This window comes from Sceloporus occidentalis, unplaced genomic scaffold (assembly GCF_023333645.1).
Source record: "Sceloporus occidentalis isolate IW3139 unplaced genomic scaffold, rSceOcc1.0.p SCAF_2, whole genome shotgun sequence".
Taxonomy (NCBI): Eukaryota; Metazoa; Chordata; class Lepidosauria; order Squamata; family Phrynosomatidae; genus Sceloporus; species Sceloporus occidentalis.
This window is the reverse complement of record NW_028316982.1, coordinates 264,494,340-264,510,216: the sequence shown is the minus strand read 5'-3', so window position 1 is coordinate 264,510,216 and position 15,877 is coordinate 264,494,340. Positions and strand designations below refer to the sequence as shown.

The 15,877-nt window shown below is 41.7% G+C and overlaps 1 protein-coding gene across 5 annotated transcripts in view; it reads right to left on the bottom strand.

Annotated features, from left to right (window-relative positions):
* Window positions 1-15,877, bottom strand: part of RAB30 (RAB30, member RAS oncogene family) — a 73,681-nt gene that overhangs the window by 35,457 nt on the left and 22,347 nt on the right. Inside the window, exon 2 of one of the 5 annotated variants that reach the window (XM_089512935.1) lies at window positions 9,278-9,516. The exons of 3 other annotated variants lie outside the window; for them this stretch is intronic. The gene's annotated coding sequence lies outside the window, so the exon portion shown is untranslated. Of the gene's footprint in view, window positions 1-9,277; window positions 9,517-9,692; window positions 9,713-15,877 lie in introns of those variants that run through there. One more of the 5 variants, XM_089512938.1, reaches the window with a different exon arrangement.

Sequence of the window (15,877 nt, the reverse complement as noted above, 5' to 3'; positions counted from 1 at the left end):
TCCACTCCACCTCTCATCTCTCTGCTACTGAGTTTGTTGTTGCTGTTGTTGCTGTTGTTGTTGCTGTGCATCTTCAAGTCATTTCTTGTTTATGGTGAGCCAAAGGCTTTTCTTGGCAAGGTTTGTTCAGGGGAGGTTTGTCGTTTCCTTCCCCTGAGGCTGAGAGCATGTCCAAGGTCAGCCAGTGGGTTTCATGGCCAAGTTGGGAATCAAACCCTTGTCTCCAGAGTCATAGTCCAACACTCAAAACCATGCCATGCTGGCTCCACATGAACCTATCACAGGGGTTACCTGAGTGCAAACTACTTTTCCACTTTGAACTCACTTTGCAGCAATGAAGGTAAGGTGAGAAGAAAGAGGGAAAGTGAGAGGAGGAGAAGGAAACTGGAACATTTTAAAAGAAACGGATTAATCAGGATTGTCGCTGCCAAATCGAGACAGTTGGAGGATATGTGAGTCCATGTTCAGCAACCTTTCTGTGGCCACCATTTTGAGAGTATTTGCAGAAAGCCTGATGGATAACCCAGCCAATGCAAGAGCCTCAGAAGCCTTCTTGGGCCAGGTAAACCCACAGGTATCAGCCATGTTTGGCTGTTGCTGGGAGCTGGATATAAGGTACCTGAAATGTTAGATGCCCAAGGGGCAGTGAAGGGATTCTTTGTCTTAAATGAGAAAAGGACAGAAACTTGCAAAAGGATGTGATGTAAATAGTGTCTCTGGAGAAGCCCACTTGGTCAGGATGCAGTGCTGTCAGCCTGGAAGAAGAAAACCCCAACTGAAGCCACCACTTCTGAACTTCTAAGAACAGGGAGGGTAATGTTCCCTATTAGAAGAAAACACAATAGCTTATGCAAAAATAAATTGATTTAAAAAAACTTTTCTTGTCTATATTACCATCATTTATCTCCTGCCTTTCCTTCAAAGCACTCAAGGCACAGCATGTTTTGAAAACCAGTGTGGTGCAATGGTTTGTGCATTGGACTATGACTCTGGAGACCAAGGTTCAAATCCCCATCCAGCCCATGGGAACACACTGGATGACCTTGGGCAAGTCACTCTCTCTCAGCCTCAAAGTAAGAAATCCTCCTGAAGAAATCCTGCCAAGAAAACCCAATGTCTTGTTTAGGGATGCCATACCTCAGAAATGACTTAACTACAACAGTGACAATAGCCATGTCTTTTTTTCCCCTCCATGTACACACTTTATCCTCACATCCATCTTCTTCTTGGATAGATGAGGCCTGAGAGATCAGAAATGATACAAGAAGAGCTTCCAAAGTGCAGACGTTGTCTAGATGGGTTTCTACACAGCCAAAGATATCAGAGATGAGATGTCTGCAGCCACCCATTATACTGTCTAGCCATTAACTTAAAACACTGAGATAGTAACTCTCTTTGTAGTCACAGAGGTATCAGCTTAGAAATGAAATGCAGTCTGGCTCTTCAGCTCTCTGGTGCTCTGTTTTTTAAAAAAAGATAAATGACCTCTTGCCACATAAACCTGAGATTGCATTGTTTAAAAAATCTAGCAATGTATGCAGGCACATGTTGTCTGAGAGTCAGATCTAGACTCTCATCTTTAAACCCGAAGTTGTAATGTAGCACACATTTTTTAAAACAGACTATATCTTTCTCTCCACTACCAATCCTGGTCTATTTTTCTCATCCTCTACCACACTTTGCTGTTTCTGCTGTCTGCAACATCTTCTCACTTCTCTCTCTTTTTCTCCTTTTCTTGAAAACCCTAAGGAAAAACACTAATTAAGAAAGTAGTGTTGGTGATTCTGGTGTGACCCAACTGAAGTTGGCTGTCTCAGCTAGGGAGCACACGGGGTTCTGGTCTAAACATTTTTTAAAAAACAAGCTCAGGTTGGGGACTTTTTGGATCCAGTGATAGATCAACACACACTAACCAAAGAAGAATGAGCTAGGCTGCAATCCAATACTCACCTTGCTGTTGTGTGTTCAGGTTGTTTCTGACTTATGCTATCCTAACTATCATGGGGTTTTCTTGGCAAGGTTTGTTCAGAAGGGGTTTGTCTTTGCCAGCCTCTGAGGGTGAGAGAGTATGACCTCTCCAAAGTCACTCAATGGGTTTCCATGGCTGAGCAAGATTTGAGCCCTGTTCTTCAGAGTCACAGCAAGGGAAAACCAGAATGAGAAGCTCTTCCTTGAGAAGCTAACTTTCTACTTCCAAAAGCCTGAAGTATGTTTTTAACTAAACTATTCATAGTTTGGTAAGGTTAACTGTGGCCCTCCAGATGTTTCTGAACTGCTGTTCCCATAAATGTTCATCAATGGCTAGGCTGACAAGGGTTGATGGGAGCTGTAGGCATACACACACACACACACACACACACACACACGAGCCAGCATGCCGTAGTGGTTTGAGTGCTGGACTACAAATCTGGAGGCCAGGGTTTGATTCCCAGCTCAGCCATGAAACCCACTGGGTGACATTGGGCAAGTCACACTCTCTCAGACTCAGGGGAAATGAATCGCAAACCTCCTCTGAACAAATCTTACCAAGAAAGCCCCATGATAGGATTACTATAAGTTGGAAACGACTTGAAGACATACAACAACAATAACCAGAACCAGAGCTGGCCACCTTGCTCTAGCCTGACATAAATAATCATCCTTCTACTTGCTAAATGTCAAAACCCTGTGCAGAGGCTTAAAATAATAAGTACTGTATAGGTATATACATAGGTTTGGAGATAGCGAGGGAAAGAGAGAGCATGAGGGAAGGAGATGTTGATGGAAAGAAATACAAATTCCCTTTAAGACAGAAACAAACCTCCAAACCTCACCTCCAAAACCCAGTGCATTACAGTCCTATAGATAAAAGCTTCATTATTCAGGCAGCTATGAGATGAGAACTAAGCTGGTGGGCTGCTTCCCAGATGTCTTTGAGCTGATTGTGTCCCTGCCTTCAAAAGCAACAGAATCAGACCCTTTCATTAGGATGCCTGGCACGACTTATTTTATGCTGCAGCCCAGCACTAAGCCAGTAAACCTCCTCAAGTAAGACATCCCTTCTCAAGGGATTTCTTTCCCCCTCTGCAGAGGTCTTTCTATTAAACACACAGGTGTTAATGCCACTGCCATTCTGTTGCATAAGGAACCCTCAGCATTTCATGGCTCACACCCGCACACCTGAGAAGAGGAAATCAAGACTGGCATCAATGCACTATCAACATATCATTCCAAGCTCTGTTACAGACAATAGCTTTTAAGAAACCTGAAAGCAGTTATTAAAAAGCAATTACTGCTTGAGAAATGTCAGTCATTCTTTCCACTCAGAATTTTGTCGGTCTAAGAACATGGGGGGGAAATGTCTCGATTTTCTAAATTAGAGCAGAATGCAGAAATGTTACCTTCAGGGGATTACAACTCCCAGAATTTTACCATCAGCCATGCTGTCCTGGAAAGTCTAGAAATTGTAGTCTTCTAGTTGTACTCTTCTAAGTAACTTCCAAGTTCTGAATGATACCACATTCCATCTAGTCTAGTATAGTTTTCAACAACTGTTATTGTTGTTGCGTGCATTGAAGTCATTTCCAACCTAGGCCCAACCTATCATGGGGTTTTCTTCAGAGGGGGGTTGCCATTGCTATCCTTTGAGGCTGGGAGAGAAAGAATTTCAATGGGGATAAATGTATAGTACAGTGGGCCCTTGTTATCTACTGATTTGGTTCTAGGACTGCCTTTGGATACCAAAATCTATGAATGCTCAAGTGCCATTAAATACAATGGCATGGTAAAATTGTGTTCCTTATATAAAATGGAAAAAGCAAGATTTGCTGTTGGAATGTATATTAATTTTGAATATTTTCAGGCCATGAATGATTGAATCCATGGATCAAAAAAAAAAACTTACAGAGGGCCAACTGTACTACATTTAGACAGGAAGAATGAAATGTACAAATATAGGATGGGTGACATATAGCTTGACAACAGTACAGTAGATGGGGGAAAAAGGTTTGAGGGATCAAAGTAGAGCATCAGCTAAGCATGACCCAAATGGTGTGATGGGTTGGCCAAAACCCCAATGAAACTCTATGCTAGATCAACAGGAGTACAGTGTCCAGACTGAGGAAAATAGCAGTGCCACTCCATTCTGCTTTGGTCAGCTCTCAGTTGGAATATTGTGGCCAGTTCCGGGCACTACAGTTCAAGGAGGATATTGACAATCTGTGACATGTCCACAGGAGGACAAGCAAGATGGTAAAGATGGACAACCAAGATGGTAGATCTGGAAACTAAGCCCTATGAAGAATAACTTAGGAAGCTGTATGTGTTTAGCGCAGTGATGGCAAACCTATGGTACACGTGCCAGAGGTGGCACTCAGAGCCCTCTCTGTGGGCACACATGCTGTCGCCCTAGCACAGAGTTTGCCAGAGTTTCTTACTAGAAAGCCAGAGGGATGTGGCACTTTGCAATAAATAAGTGGGATCTGGGTTGCAGTTTGGGCACTTAGTCTGTAAAAGGTTCACCATCACTGGCTTAGAGAAAGGAAGATATTTGAAGACAAGTAAAGTACAGTAGAAGATGGGGCAAGCTTGTTCTCTCCTGATCCAGGACCCAGACCAATGGATCCAAATTACAAGATGAAATTTCACCTAAGCATTGTGAAGAACTTCCTGGCAGTAACAGCTGTTGAACAGTGGAATAAACTGCATTGGAGGATGGTGGAGTCACCTTTGGGGAATCTTTAAACAGAGGCTGGATAGACACCTCTCAGGATTGCTTTAGTTGCGTTTTCGTGTATGACGGGGGTTTGGGTTGGATGGCCCTTCCAACTCTACGATTACACAATTTTCTATCCTACCCCCATTTTCCTTCCCATACCTGGCAACAGTCAACCAGTCAGTCAGTATTCCGCGTTCCACCAAGCAAACTCAGTCCTCATTTGGCTGTTCTTTGTTAATGGTCCTCTCCCCACAAATTATTTATTTTACTTCTGAAACCCTAAAGGGTTTCCATCATGGCTGCTTGTACAGTACCTTCCCCTTTTGTATAAAATCATGGCCATTTACCTGTTTTAGGAACTGCAGCCAAGGAATTAAGTTCACTGCTAGAGCTATGCATAACACAGATGGGATTATTTCAACCTTACAGCAGAATTTGGCATGTCAGTCCTACCCATCCAGCCTGGAAAACCATCACCAAAGGAGAAAGCTCCCAACTGAGCAGCAAGCGGCCTTAAAGGGTGCTTGGGAAGGCAAAGCCAGCTCCAGACTGACTCTGAATCTTGACAAAACAGGGAAGGTAAACAGAAGCTTACCCTGTGTTTGTGCACACACACATAGGCACATATGCATGCATACGTATAATGAGGAATAGATTCTTGTCCCCTGGTTTATAAAGGATTATTTCTACTCATAGCAATTTCATTTACCTAACATTAATGGAATAGGTCCCTTAATCATTTACCTTTATGGTCTTCAGTTACTTTGGTCCAGAATACAGAAGGACTGCTCATTTCCCTACTCCTCACACCTTAAGGCAGTGATTCCCAAACTTTGGTTCTCCAGGTGTTTTGGATTACAATTCCCAAAAGGTCCAGCCAACTTGGCCAACAGTCAGGAATTCTGAGAACTGAAGTCCACCTCTTACAAAATGCACACAGTAGTTCCCTTCTTCCCTTCCTTCCAACAGTTCATAAAACTGTATTTTTCTGACTATCCTTTTCTAATGGCATTTCTATAATGACTCATTCTTAAATTCCTGTGCTTTTCATTTTGGTTTATGATTATGAAGGTGATGGAGATGATGTACTACCACCATTGCTACTACTATTACTATACTATTTCTGTGTGCCTTCAAGTTGATTCTGACTTATGGAGACCCTAAGGTGAACCTATCACAGCGTTTTCTGGGGCTGAGAGTGTGTGACTCACCCAAGGACACCCAATGGGTTTCCGTGGCTGAATGGGGAATCAAACCCAGAGTCATAGCCAACACTCACATCACTACACCACACTGACTCCTTAATTATAATATTTTATATGCCCGTTAGTACTTGGATGGGAGACTGTCAATTAATACCAGCTGCTGTATTTCACAGGAAAGAACTGGCAAAACCACCTTTGAGTATTCCTGGCCTAAGAAAACCCTAGGAAATTTATGGAGTCTGCAGAAGTTGACAGGCAACTTGAAGACACACATTGATATTACCACCGTTCTATTCCCAAACTCCATAATTGTATAGCCACATACAATCAACCCTCTGTATCCATGGTTTTTTTATCCATGAAGTCAAGCATCCGCTTGAAAATATTCAAAAAAATATATAAATCCTGAAAAGCAAATCTTAATTTTGCTATTTTACATAAAAGACACCATTTTACTATGCCATTGTATTTAATGAGACTTGATCAAGCACAGGGTCCTGGAACCAAACCCCAGCAGATACCAAGGGCCCACTGTATTTATTCTGGATTCTTACTTTCTTACACATAGCCTAGAAGACTTTTAGTATTTTGTCAAATTGGGTTCAAGCCACTTTGATCTGTGGTTCTCAAGCTTCTAGCAATTAAACCTCTCCCTTTATTTTTCCCATCCCTGGCCTCTCTTTCTGATCTGTTTGACTTCACAGAGGACTGCTTGAAATTCAATAGCTACAGCCTGTCCTAAAAAGGAGGAGGGAAGCACAGATGCGCAGGAACGTAATCAACTGTCGTGTGCTTCTGTGGTGTGTGGAAACCCCGAGGCTGAAAAGATTGGACTGAAATGAGGTTTAAAGTGGTAATGGGACAACATTGCTGAATAATCAGAAAGAGATGATGAGAAGCCACAGTGCTAGAAACACATGCATGGAAAATCAAATACAGCATCCCAGGGCACTAGATCCTAGCCTTCAACCAGATAGCAAGGCATGCTTGTCACCCTGTAGTTCATCTACAAAGGGAAAAATTCTATTTCTCTTTAGAATGTGTTAGCTGTCTTTTGGAAAATGTTCACAGAGACATTTAACAGGAAGAAATGTCTGTGCATGTACTTTGAAACTGCTGACAAGAAAATCCTTTTATTTTATATCAGAGGTTATGTAGGAGGGGGAGAAAAATGTCTTCTGATGAGGAAACTAAGCTTTTTTCACCTATAAGGCACAAAAATGAGGCAATGGGGGAGAAGAAAAAATATACCCCCTTAACAAGCTTGCTGGCAATGTGTCGTTCATCCCTGTACCACAAAACATATCACATTTTAACAGAACTTTAACTGCCATAGCTCAGTGTTACGCAAATCTGGGATCTATTGTTTTGTGGTACATTTAGCCTTCTCTGTCAAACAGCTCTGGTGCCATAACAAACTATAATTCCCAGAATTTCATGGCATTCAGCCATGGCAGTTAAAGTGATGTCCAACCAGATTATTTCTACAATCTGGATGCAGGCCAAGTCTCTAGTCCTTATGGAGGCAAATAGTTCTAGCTAGCCTTCTTCTCAACATGCCACTTTTCTACATATGGCAATTTATTTATTCATTGTGGAGGAGGATCATGTACAACCCCAGAAACAGGCTAAGCATCCCAGTGGCAGGTAAGGCTTAGCCTCATCCTCAGCCACTGCAATATGGCAGCTGCAATACTCACCTATCTAGTAAGTGTCATTTTGATGATAGATTATTATTATCAATTATTATGACAGTGGACCCTCCACATTTGCTGGGGTTAGAGGCACAGGCCCACCATGACAGTGGGGGGGAAGCAACCCCCTTTTTTTTAACCTGAGGAAACATCCCTATGAATCTCTAGGTCCTTCAGCACCATGTTCTTGCCAATAACCAGCAGAGGCTGACCATACAATTGCACTGCAGGACCTACAAATGGCTAAAATTGTTTTCTCTAGGAATGTCCATGTCCTTCAGCATAACTCTGCAGTCAACTTCTGGCAGAGTTGTGCTGGAGGACCTAGAGAATCTGAGAGAGAACATATTAATCAAACACGCAAATAATCAAAGCTGCAAAGGTCAATGCTGCGAATATGGAGGCGCAACTGTATTTTATTCATTTATCCCCCATCTTTTCGCCAATATCAGGATATGGCTTACAGAATATTAAAACCAGAACAAGATTAAGAATGTACAAAAACATGAGTAAAATTATATAACTTTTTTTTAATGCAAACAATCTATAGAATTGAAACTACAGTTGGCCCCTGGAACTCATGGGGGATCTGTTCCGGACCCCCGCCCCCGCGAATTCCAAAACTCATGCATATTCAAGCCACATAGGTATGAATGGAGCATGTGCATGCGGGGCGTGAACCATGGATACGCACCCCATTGATGTTAACGGCCGTGGATTTTCAAGTCTACAGATCTCAAGTCTGAAGACTTGGAGGGGCAATTGTATTTAAAAATTCAAACAATAAGATATTTAAAAACTGTGTGACATTAGAAGCCCATTGCAGTCAATTCCTATAAGCCTGTTGGAATAGGAAAGTTTTCACTTCGTAGTAGTAGGGCAGCCATCCTAGCCTGCCTAGGAAGTGAGTTCCAAAGTTTGGGAGCAGCCACCAAGAAAACCCTCTCCTTTGCTCCCACCAAACATGCCTGGAAAGTAGTGAGGCAAAGAGAAGGGTCTCCCCCGAAGATCACAGAACTTGGAGAGGCTTATATAGGCAGTTTTCTTAGTTCCCTAGATATGAAATGCCAAATTGGAAGGTCAATGCGTGTGTTGTGTGCCTTCAAGTCATTTCCTACATATGGCAACCCCAAGGTGAACCTATCATCGGGTTTTCTTGGCAAGTTTTGTTCAGATGAGTTTTCCCATTACCTTCCCCTGAGGCTGAGAGCATGTGACATGCCCAAGGTCACCATGTGGATTTTATGGCCAAGCTGAGAACTGAACCCTGGACTCCAGAGTCATGGTTCGAATCCCGACTCAGCCATGGAAACCCACTGGGTGACCTTGGGCAAGTCACACTCCCTCAGCCTCAGAGGATGGCAATGGCAAACCATCTCTGAACAAATGTTTCCAAGAAAAAACCCTGATAGCTTCTTTTAGGATTGCCATTAAGTCGGAAACGACTTGAAGGAACACAACAACATACATGTTTTACAGCTATTATGCAGAACAACCTTATCCTTTGCATTGCTGGACACCTGGCCAAGGCCCTGATTCCAGTATGGGGTGCTGTTACTGACCTCTGGAGCTTTTTTGACATATTAGCCTTTCTCCTACACTTTACTAGCTCTTTGACAGCCTGATATCTCACTTTTTCTATATGTACTTCAAGCTACAATTATTCTCTGCTGCTCCCTAACCTTGCATGCGGCACAGGCAGGCAGGAGTCCAGCCCACTGATAAATTCCACAAAGCTGAAACACGCGACGCCTTCTGCAGCAACTAAATTGCAGCCCTGGAGAGCAGAGAATCAAAAGTCTAGGCTGGAGAACAGTCACTGCAGCCAGTACTGTGAAGCCCTGGAAACTCCAGGTGTTTTCCAGCTAGCTGGTTGAAGGGTCAAAACTGAGAACTGTCGATTTTCACTGGAACAATATCTCTGCACAAGGCATGGGAGAGAAGAGATGTATAGAATTACAAGCAGGACACATCAGGAATCCCAATGATTTTACTGCCCTTCCCTCCTTTTGCTTCTCCAAATCCTACAGAATCGGCCCTTTTCCTAGCATGAAAACTGGCTTCCAGTTGTAATCAGAAGTTGAAAAAGCTACTTACTTTGGACTGTAACTTCCAGAATTCCCCAGCTAGCATGGCCACTGTTTCCCTTTATACTCACCGGAACATGTTTGATTTTGTCTAATTTCAGAAGCTAAGTTCTTGTTCTTCTGTTTCTACTTTCTCTTCCTCTATTTATATCCTGCCTTCTTTTCCAGCTTGAGACTGAAAGCAGCTTATCATCATACGAAACTTAAAAATATAAATGCATCTAATACTTAAGATGAAATTCTGGTCTGCACCAACAGCAATGTAGTGTTCAGATCAAGAGTAGTAGTAGTAGTAGTATTCTATTCTGCCTGGGTCAGACCTCACCTAAAATATTGTATCCAGTTCTGGGCGTTGAAGTTCAAGAAAAATATCGACAAACTGTAATGTGTCCAAAACAAGTTGACCAAGATGATCAGAGGTTTTGAAATTAAGCATCATGAAGAACAACTCAGGGAGCTGGATATATTTAGATTGGAGAAGAATAGACTGAGAGGTGACAGGATTTGCTGTTATTGTTTCCAACTTTTGACAACCCTATCGTGGGGTTCCCTTGACAAATTTATTTAGAGAGGCTTTGTCCTTGCCTTCCTCTGAGGTTGAGAGAGTGTAACATGCCCAAAGTCACACTATGGGTTTCCATGACCAAGCCAAGATTCGAACTCTGGCCGCCCAGAGTCACAGTTCAACATTCAAACCACTACGCCACACTAGCTATCATCACTATCCTGGTGATAGGATAGTCATCATTAAATAATCTGAATGGATGTTATGTAGAATATAGAGTAAGGTCATTTTCTGCTGCTCCAGAAACTAGAACTTGAACCAAACTGACTGAAATTACAAGAAAGGCTATCTCACCTAAATGTCAGGAAGAAATGTTTTACTGTAAAAGATTTTTTGATAACAGAGTGGATTGCCTCAGAGGGTGATGCACTCTCCTCAGTCTTTAGAAGTCTTTAAATACATGTTGGATAGACATCTTTCAGGAGGACTTTCTTTGCTTCTTCCTGCATGGCAGGGAGTTGGACTGCATGGCCCATGCAGTCTCTTCCAACTCTTATGATTTTGTGACTGCATCTGCACTGCAGAAATAATGCAGTTTGACACTGGTTTAAGTGCCATGGCTCAACACTATAGAATCCTGGGATTTGTAGTTTGCTGTGGCACCACAGCTCTCTGACACAGAAGGCTAAATCTGTCACAAAACTACGAAGCCCATGGCTGTTAAACCAATGACAAACTGTATTACAGTGGGCCCTCAATATCTGCTGGAGTTTGGTTCCAGGATGCCCCATGTGGATACAACATGTGGATACCAAAATCCACAGATGTTCAAGTCCCACTATATACAGCCATACAGTAAATTGGTGTCCCTTATATTAAATATCAAAATCAAACTTTGCTTTTTGGAATTTATATATTTTTAGAATATTTTCAAGCCATAGATAGTTAAATCCATGGATAAAGTATGTGTAGATATGGAAGGATGATTGTATTTCTGCAGTGCACATGCAGCCTATGACTCTACATTTGAGGAGAAAATTTGTCCTTTAAACCACAGGACTACACCAGCAAACCACATCCTTGTTGTTGTTTTTGTTGTTGTTTTAAAAAGGAAGGCAACTCGCAAAGAGCTCTACTACAGATCCAAGAAAGTGCTACAAACAGCAACCAAAAGAATGGAACCAGTGGATGTGGAGGCAACAGCAGCCTACAAAATCCAACAAAGCCCTGTATCACAAGAACTCATGCTTCTTTAGACCAGTCTGGAACAACCCTGACTCCCGATGTGCTCCCCCCCCCTCGTCAGCACTGTTGAGCTGGCACGACATGTGGTTTTATTGCTGTAGTTGGTGTTCTGATGTTTTATATGATGTTTTGTATTTTGATGGTTTTAGATTGTATTTGCCCATGTTGTTAACCGCTTTGATTTTTAGAAAAGCGGTATATAAATAAAAATTTATTATTATTATTATTATTATTATTATTATTATTATTATTATGGTCTCATGTTCTGTACAACAGCATCGAATTCCTCATCTCTTATTCTCAAGGTTTGTTTTGGCTGCAAATTCTGCTTATCCTTGATTTTTCTCAGTGACCTGACAGTGGTCAAGTTTTACTTTCATTTCCTGGGCACATCTAGTTCCTCCTTTTTGAATTCTGTTTTTTGTTTGTGTACATTTTTAAATGCTGAAAATGTACAAAAACACCCAAGTAGCAATGCAGAGAGCAAATAATTTTGAAGTAACCTGTAGAGGAACAGAAGAGGCGAAGGAGTGGAAGAAAACACCTTGAAACTTATATGCAGATTGTAAAACCTTCATAACCATGCATGAGGCAGTTTAATGTCCTATCCTATATAGACAGACACAGTGACCAGAACAAATTAGCAAATTTTTCTCACAGGTTATGAACAACACAGGACAGAACAAAGAAGCATTAAGAAAAATTGTGGAGAACATTGGTTCAAACATATGAACAGAACTTGGAGCACTCCTGGGGTACTAACATTACCACCACCACCACAAAAACCCAAGGATGAATGGTTATAGTTCATCAGTTGTTGTGCAAAGACTACACCAACTCCTCATGTTGTTTTCAGTTATTTGTTATACAAAAATCATCTGGCCATCTGTCGGGGGTGCTTTGATTGAGAGTTCTTGCATGGCAGGGGGTTGGACTGGATGGCCCTTGTGGTCTCTTCCAATTCTATGATTCTATCTGTTTTCAGGCTAGGCAAACACGCCACACAGTCATCTAGCAGCCAGTGGAGAAACTCTGGGGTACCAGGCAGCAGCTGGCTATGCTCCTGCTGCAAGACGAAGGATCTGCTGGATACAGGGTGCCCCCTGAACGCATCTACTTCATGGCTTGCAATGTTGGAAACCTTTCCGGTGTGCTCCATTTGCTTGCTTTTAGGTAGGGTGTCCTCTTCACATCCACTTAACAGTCAGGAGAGCAATGGGATTATCAGGCAGCAACTAGCTTTGTTTCCGCAGCAGGAAAAATTGCAGCCATTGGACTCATCCCTGGCCACTGAATGACTGTTACGAGAAGGGCATACTGTCTGAAGACAGAGAGGTGGAGCACATGGGGTGGATATATAGCAAAATTTGGCAGTGTTTTATGCTATACTGGTGCAGTGCAGGCTTGCAGCCGGACTGCTGTTTTCAAAATCACCTTCTTTATATCTTGATCCTGATAGTCAAGCATCAACCTACAGTGAGTTTTTTGAATTAGCCCCCAACAGACAAAGGATTCTGTTTTTATTTTTTTTTAATTTTTTTAATTTTAAATTTTATTCACTATTACATAACATCAAACAACATTTTACAAAACATAAAACAGTATTTTACAGTTTTTAAAATTTGAACTAAAAATAAGATACCTCAACACCGTATGTATTCCTATTGTTTTTCTTTACATATATTTCCTAAATTTCCTATTAACATGACTATTAATTCTGTTTTGAAAAAATCCCTTTCAAGGGTGGAATTATATTTGCTTTTTTTAGATTCTGTTGTTTGTTCGTTTTTTAAAAAAGCAGCTTACTGCAGGCTTGGGAATTATACAGCCCTATAAACATTGTTTATATACAACCGAGCACAAAAGTTAGAATCACACAAGCCAGTGTATTTCCTATTACCATGTACGGATGTGAGAGCTAGACAGTGAAGCAGATAAGAAGACAATCAATTCATCTGATATGTGGTGCTGGAGAAGAGAGCTGAGGATACCATGGACAGCCATATAGCCAAACAAATGGGTCCTAGAACAGATCAAGCCAGAGATCTCCCCAGGAGCCAAAATGATTAAGTTGAGGCTGTTGTACTTCAGACACATCACAAGAAGGCACAACTCACTGGAAAAGTCAATAATGCTAGGAAAGGTGGAGGAGGTATGTAGAAAGAGAGGGAGGCCGCATGTTAGATTGATGGACTCTGTTAAGGAGATCACAGGTATGAATCTGCAGGACCTAAGCAGAGCAGTGGAGGATAGGGAGTCTTGGAAATGTCTAATCCGCAGGGTTGGCATGGGTCAGGATTGATTCAAAGGTAGTTAGCAACAACAACAAACATTGTTGGACTTCAGCTTCCAGCAGCCCTAGCCAGCATAGCCAAAGGTGAGGAATACTGGGAGGTACAGGTCAACATCATTGACTTCCACATGTCAATACTAAGAGACTACTTTAACGACAACTACCAACTATCTGAAAGACCTATATCACTACACACCACTCTAAAGATTTATGATAAGGGTTACAATATGTATCTTTCTGAAACCTAATGTATTCTATCCCACTCTCACATCTGTGTTAACTATGATTAAAAGATGCGCCTTCAATATAACTCTAGCTAAAAAAGTAAAGTGATATCCATAAAACCTCATGGTAAAATAAATCAGTTAACCTAAAATGTGATGCTAGGCTGCCCTCCCTCCCCTCCCTGATTTTTTCTCCTTTTTAGACCTAGAATCACAGAAACATAGAGTTGGAAGAGACCTCAAGGGCCATCCAACATTCCTGTTATGCAGGAATACATCATCAAAGCACTCCCAACCAATAGCCATCCAGACTCTGTTTTAAAACCTTCAAAAAAGGAGACTCCACTATACTCCAAGGTAGCATGTTCCACCGTCAACAGCTCTTGTTGTCAGGATGGTCTTCTTAATATTTAAGTGGAATCTCTTCAGATTCCTTTATCTTATATGTTTCACATCACTTCCCAATTTGGGTTCAGCCAATAAAGATTTGGGTTCAACAATTCAAGCCTGAACTTTGACTAGAAAAGTGGGCCACTAAACTGAGCAGGTCTAACTTTGGATTTATCATGAAACAATGTGACTCATTGGAAAAGACAACAATGCTTGGTAAAGTGGAAGGTATTAAGCAAAGAGGGAGACTGCGCTACAGGTGGATTCATTCAATCAAGGAAGCCAAAGTCCTGAGTTTGTAGGACCACAGCAAAGCAGTTGTCAACTGAGGATCTTAGAAGCCACTTCTTCATAGGGTCACTATAAGACAAAGTCAACTTGATATCAAGTAAGACCAACAAGTGTTGAAGTAGCCCTTCATGTTGTTAATTATTTCAAGGTAAATGGCTCTTTCAAGAGTGGGAAGTTACTTAATGACAGTCATTTATCAGAAGGTTGGCTCATTAGGAAGTGGATTGGGTCTGATGGGTACAGGGCACCTACTTGGAGCATGTCTGCCATTTCCTGGCCAATAACTAAATCACATGGCAATCTTTGAGCCAGTCATTAATTTATAGATAGCCAATGCATCACAAAGGTAACCCCAGCAAAATGAAAGCCTCCACATGACAAGGCTAACTGTTGAAAGGAAGACTATAGCAGCTTCACTGCATCAGAACAAAGGTGTGACTTAGGCCAGCCACATAAACCTCCTGGTTTATGAAACTAAAAAGTTTCATAAGAGCATTCAAGCAATTCCCAACAAAGAACCTCATTTTTCAGAGGGGGCAACCCATCCTGTGCTCTGTCAAAAAAGCACAAGAGAGAGTAACTATGGATGAACAGCACAGCCTTAGTCAACAGATTTGCTCTGTTGAAGCGTGGGGTCAAGATCACAGTTTTGGCTACAACAAAGGATAAAAGTTTGGGAGACTTGAAAAAGCAGCAGCAGGAGGGACACTAGAGTAGCGATATAGCAGAAGGAGAAGGAATTGGCCTGTATCTTATGTACTACAAGGAGCAAAGGCAAGCAACTTCAAAAGCAAAGGCAGAGCTCACCATGGCTAGCATGGGGCATGGAAAAGAGGAAATAGCAAGAACAGAAGTATCTAGAACTCTAGCCCAAAACTTACTACTCGTTAATCCTTTTTTTTGTCCAATTAATATTTTACCCAACCTGTACTAAAACATGGAAAACACTAGACCAACACAACTTTGAAACTAGCAAAGTAAACATCCAATGTAAGGTAGCCCATCAGGAACCTAAGTTTTATGTTTTAGTGCCTCCCTGAGACTGCATACTCAAACAAGAACATTTTCCAACACCACACATGTCTTCCTCCCCCTTTCCTTTTAAACCAAGGGCATTCATGTTTGGGGTGGGGGGGGGGGGCAATCAACACAAATTAAATGTGCAAGTACAGGATGGATGACACCTTGCTTGACATTTATAGAACCATAGCTGTATCTAATTACAAGAAGCATTGGTTCTGACCACT